Source organism: Frankliniella occidentalis, unplaced genomic scaffold, assembly GCF_000697945.3.
Source record: "Frankliniella occidentalis isolate FOCC.00 unplaced genomic scaffold, Focc_3.1 Scaffold22, whole genome shotgun sequence".
Lineage (NCBI taxonomy): Eukaryota > Metazoa > Arthropoda > Insecta > Thysanoptera > Thripidae > Frankliniella > Frankliniella occidentalis.
Window position 1 is genome coordinate 1066167 of NW_026267152.1, and position 5708 is coordinate 1071874.

General features: G+C 57.8%; 1 protein-coding gene across 3 annotated transcripts in view; it reads right to left on the reverse strand.

Moving 5' to 3' along the window:
• Positions 1–5708, reverse strand: part of LOC113210977 (nascent polypeptide-associated complex subunit alpha, muscle-specific form) — a 40254-nt gene that overhangs the window by 20271 nt on the left and 14275 nt on the right. The window lies entirely within an intron of this gene.

A 5708-nucleotide genomic window follows, 5' to 3' on the forward strand; every position in this document is an offset into this window, starting at 1 on the left:
CCAGTGTAACTTTCTTCTATTTCTCGTTATATTTGTAAAGCGTCCCGGGGGCTTCCGCTGCGCCGCTGGCCCCGCGGGCTTCTGTATACGGTAGCGAGGCGTGGCGTTGGCGTGGCGGTGGCGTTCGCGGAACTCTTTTTGCCGGTGGTGGCGCAGCCCAGCCCATCCCGCCAGGAGGGATGCTGCTGCCCGGCCGCTGCCCCCCCGGATAGCCATCAGCCAGCCTTACGTAAGGGCGCGGGGGGCGGCGGCGCAGGCACTCTGGGGGCAGCGCCCAGCGACCATGGCGGGGGCCGCGGGCCGCGGGCAGGACGCGCCCAACTTGAGAGAGCAAGCAGTACACCGGGGATGACCAGCAAGAGCGGCGGCAGTTGGGCAACATACGCAACGAGCAGCAGTGTGAGTCTGTGTGAGTGTGTGTGTGTGTGTGTGTGTGTGTGTGTGTGTGCCTTGTGTGCGCAGCTGCTTTTGCTTGTTACGCTGACCTACCCACATGGTAATATGTAATGACGTTATTTTCCCCTTTTCTTGCGATTTTTTTTCTCCTGTATAAGGCAGTGCGAAAATGTACGAAAGGAGCGGCGGCGTAAACTGCCACCGTCGTGGACATATTCCCCTAACACCCTCGTCGTGTATATTCTCCTCTGCGATTGCGTGTTTGTCTCTTTGTGGAGAATGCACACAACACGTTATACATCAAGCTGTCCCTATATCTGATCGGTCACGACTGCAGTACACACACTGCCGCCTCGCTGCTACACTTCGTGTCACGACGCTGCCTGGTGGTTGTGGTACTGCCCAGCAGTGCCCTGCTGGCCGCACGGTAAAAGCAATGTCTCATTTTTTGAGGGAAAAAGGGAAAACTTTGAGACACTCCCCTGGTATGACAAAAACTCTTCAGATTTCGAGGAAGTCTCCTCAAAAAAATGTGGGATTTTTCCTCATGTTTTTAAAAGATTCTTCAAAATCTGAAGCGAGATCGGGAGGACTCTTCCTGAAACGTGGGAGTTCCTCAAAGTGTTCCCCCTTTCCTCAAAAAATGAGACATTGTTTTTACCGTGCGAGGCTCTGCGGCGCGCGCGCGAGGGCGAGGGGTTGAGTGACGTTTTGCCTCCGCGCGCGGCAAACAAGGCCCGTCTCCTTGACCCGTCATGGAACAAGGCCTCCGCTTCGGGTTGGATAGCTTCTGTGCAAAGACGGCGGAGCAGCGGGACGGCGGGGAGGGAGGGGGAGGGGGGATGTTTGGCGGAAAGTCCCTCCCTCTCGCGAGCGAAGGAGACGGCGCTACCGTAAGGCGCTTTGGGAGCAGCAGAGAACATGTTAGGCTTAGGATTGCCACCCTCCTCCCTCTCATACCCTCCCATCGGGGCTCCACCAGAGGTTGGCGTGACTCGCTCGCCGGTGGGTCACGTGTTGTTCGTCGGGCAGCTCGGTGGGGCGTTTGGGGCAGACAGCCCGTCAGCGCTGGAGGATGGACTGGAAATAGCGGGCGCCCGCTTTAGCACGCCAGGCCAGGCCCACTGCAAAGGGTGGTGTCGTTACCTTTTAAGAATTAACTCGGGCAAAATTGGTAATGAATTCTTCAGCAAATTATTCATCTGATAGTTTCTATATCTTCCTTCTTTAGGGATCAGCCAGAAAGAAAGATTACCCTAACCAAGCTCTCATAGCGCCTGCCACGTAGGCAACATCTTGCCTGCAATGCAGGCGAGTACTGCGGGGTGGCCTACCCCGAGTCTCGCAGGCGCTGAGCTCCCGTAATTAGCCGAATTAATTTGAGAAAAACCCTCGTACGTACTATCTAGACGATCCGTGGCAAAAATGGTCGAAAAGTTTACGATAGTCGTTCTGCTCCTCGTTGAAAACCTGAACTGAACTCCCACCACCCGAACGTGCCCCGACCTTCCGACCGACTCCAACCCTGCCGAGCGCCTGGACAGTAGGCCGCACGAGCGCACAGCTGCCAACGGGTTGCCTACCCTCAGGTCACAAGGGGCCCCTTCGACTGCGACTAGTAACCAATCGGGGCTTGGTTTGGAAGAAGGCCTAGAGTTTGGCGGCTTCTTGACAGAAGCTATCAGTGGGAGTCCCTTGGAGGCAGGGGCGCCGGGAGTAAAGGGGTTATCTCTCTCTCGCACTCTCTCGCTCTTTAATTTATTGGCGGCAGCAGGAACGGTGTCGGAGCGCTGGTATCGGAGGCCACATCGCTACCGGGACCGCAAACGAGATAAAAGAGAAGGCGCCTCCTGAAGTTACAAAAGTCCTCCTTAAGTCCTTCAAGAGCACACCTGGAAAAGGCCCTGAGTCCTCCTAGAGTCTTTCTAGATTCCCTGAATTGGCCTTCTCCAAGTCGCACGCGGTAGAAACCCCAGTGCGCAACACCCTAATGTGATAAAACAACATCTTGAAAACTTTATATTAAACGAAAATAAAAATTGATTTACAAATAATGATGAAGTTGATAAAAATTCCACGTGAGACCGACAATTGTTTGTTAGTTTATCACAGTGACAGTTGGATTTTCAGAAGTGGTATGTAGGGTGAGGGGAGGGGGAAGGGTGCGACTAGAGGAAGCCCGGGCGTGATTCACAGGTCGAGGCGACGGAGGCGACACAGTGTGTCTCCGTGGCGCGGCGCCAAGGCGAGGAGGAGGTCATGTCGGCGGCCGCGCCGCGCGAGGGTCTGCGACCACTCAGTGCCGGCTGTGCCCTATGGCGAAAGACCCTGCTGGATGTTTCTCCCTCCAGTGAGCCGAGGTAGGTGGTGGTGCCCGCGAGGTGCACCAGGAGGACCCCGCCGCGCCGCGCCCCGTTGCCCCACCCCAGCCAGCCTGCTGCTCGTCAATAGCCCTACTACACACACGGAACACGCGCCCGCCCGGCACGCCGCCGCGCGCCGCCTTTCTCCTCGGCCGGATTTTTTTGTGGGCCTCCCTGATGTGCGTGAGCGTCGTGCGGTGATGTTTGGTTTTCACGCCCGCGCCGCCGGTATGGGTGGATGCCCGCGTCTGTCAGCGCCCCCCGCCACGCCCCGCCACGCCCGCATGCCGCAGATATTGCACAATGAGCCCTATGCTCTGCCCACGCGGCCCGCAAAGCCTTCCGGACTAACATAACAAACGCGCGGCGCCGGCGGGCCCTCAGTCAGGAAAGAGTTTGCACCGGACCAGCAGCGCACGCAATCACAAAGATTCCAGGTGAACTCCAGGAGCACACACACAATCTGCGAAAGGAAGTGAGGACTCGAGATGTAGACACAATTTTGGAGACATAAGCATGGGTAGGTAGGGTGAGTATGGAAACTGTACTTGCAGAATGTTATGCACACAGTTGGATTTTCAGGCAGATCCACCCCCCCTCCAAAAGAACAACTCTGGTCACCCCCAGTCTCTCCAGCTAAAGATTTATTATTGGTTAGCATTATTCAATTCGACCGCGACACAACTTTGTCGCCCAAAGGGAGAGCGGCGGTGCGTGCGAAGGCGTGGGTGGGCGTGGCGAGGGCGCGGCCAGCCAGCCACAGGCTTTCGCGCGCTCCACACGCAGCCGCCTTGCAAGCGAGGTGACGACAGGACAGGATGACTGACTGACAGCACTACGGCGAGGTGGCGTAGGCGGCGCCGCCACCGCAGCCCCCGGGGGTACTCTGGGGCGGCGGCGGCCGAGGAGGAGGGCCTTCGAGGAAAATTATTACAAACGACCAGACCGAGCGGCACACCACCATACCGCCACTCTCGCTCATTTACTCGGCAGTTTTACTTTGCGGCCGCGTTTCCCGCTTTTCCCGCCCCGCATGCACACCACACCACACACACACAGTCGGTGCGAATGTCATTAGTCACCACCACTACCACCACCACCCCTCCCTCCCCATCCCGCGAGCGTGACTTCGTGATAGGTCAGCTCGGCGCAATGAGGGGCGGTGGGGGCGGTGGAGGGCGGCGGGGGGCGGCGGCGTGGGCGGCAGCAACAGGTCGATGTGGCTTCAGCCGGGCGGTGCAGTCGGTGCGCAGGGCCGGGTGCAGCGCCCTCGACGACGACGGGCACCCTTATCCCCCACCCCCCGCCCCGCGGCAAAGTAGTGCACTCCATTGGGAGTCGCTGCGCAGCAAATGAAGTGGATCGAAGCGCGACTTTTGGCACACATTTGAGCGCAATAAAGTGCCGCGAGGTCGGGCCGGGGCGGCGTCCTGCGCTGCGATACTGCGGCGCGATCGCCAAGCCGACCGGAGCGGGCGGAGCGCGGGGGGGGGGGCCGCGGCCGCCCGCGGTCCCGCTAAGCTCCTTACGGTACAGCAAAGGCTGCGTGGCCGGGGCGGGCCGGGCCGGGGCGTCGTTGGCAGTCAACGGGATTACAATCGGTGGGGCGTCGTCGTCGTCCGCAGCCGCGTCGTGCGAAAACCAACAACAATAATAGATGGGCGGGATGGTTGTCGTTATGTCGAACCCACTGCTGCTGCAGCACCGCGTTGTCGTCCTGCTGCGCTGCGCCCTGCCCTGCGTCGCGGCCGGACACAGAGTTGTTGCGCCGTAAACGCTAAAATACGACGTCTTCGCGGCCGACTACTGGACGCCTCGCTGGACGCGCATGGGAAGCGGACGCCCCACGCCATCTTCCACCTCTATCGCTTATCTCTCCCCCCCGCGCCGCGGTTCTGATTTGTCGGCGCTTGTTATTGCCATGCTGCCACCGCGCACCGACGCTTTCCCCATACCGCTCCACCACCACCACCAGCAGCCGGCGAGTATGAGAAAGTCGGCGCGTCGCAATCCAGCCGCCGCTCGCTGCTGTCCGAGTACTAGACAGGCCATTTATGCATCTTGGTGCGGTACCCGCTGGGGTACCCGCGCGGTGCAGCGCGCCTCGCCGCTCCGCCGAGCTAGGGCGCGCGGGGCGCGGGGCGCCTGCGGCCGCGGCGTGCGGGTGGAGCCGCGCGGGGGCGCCGCGGGGTCGAGCGTCGAGCAGGCTAGACAAGCAAGCAAGCAGCACGAATCGTCCAAGGTCGCATTCAGCGATCACTGATGGCGCCAGCAGAACGGGGCCCCCGCGCCGTGAGAGAAAGAGAGGGGTACCCTGTCATTGGAATTCGAAGTACACACTGCTTACAGTATAATTTCCGCGCGCATCTGTTATTTCGGATCGCTATAGGTGATACGCAAAACAACAAAAAAAAAACCTAAGCTTGCGCTAACGTGGGAGCAGATGATATAGCTTTAATTTTCAGTTAGTGTGCTTCAAAGTAGGTGACAATGCCATACGTAGGCCTTGCCCAGAGTGGTAGAGCTTAGCAAAACATAGTGGTTAGGGGGACCAAAACAAAGCAAAAAGCGGTTCGCTAAAAGAGGACAAAACTAGATTCAATACACGGAAAATTATTTTTTGTTGTTGCAGCGAAACATTAGCTATGGCAACGATTATTTATCTGGCAGCGGCTTAGCGAACATTATTGCATGAGCTAGCTAACTCAATAGTTTTGTTAGCTAAACTTCAGAGTTTTGGGAACTAACAGTCAGCTAACATCACGTTTTACTACTATCCCGGATCTGAAAACGTCTGGTGCAGCTGATGATATTACGTAGCACAGGCAATAAGTCAGAAAATGTACACTCCAATTGCAAAATTTTGTCCGTAGAAATTTTTACGTAACGTCTACGTACGTCTTACGTTACGTCTTACGTTACGTCTTACGTTACGTCTTACGTTACGTC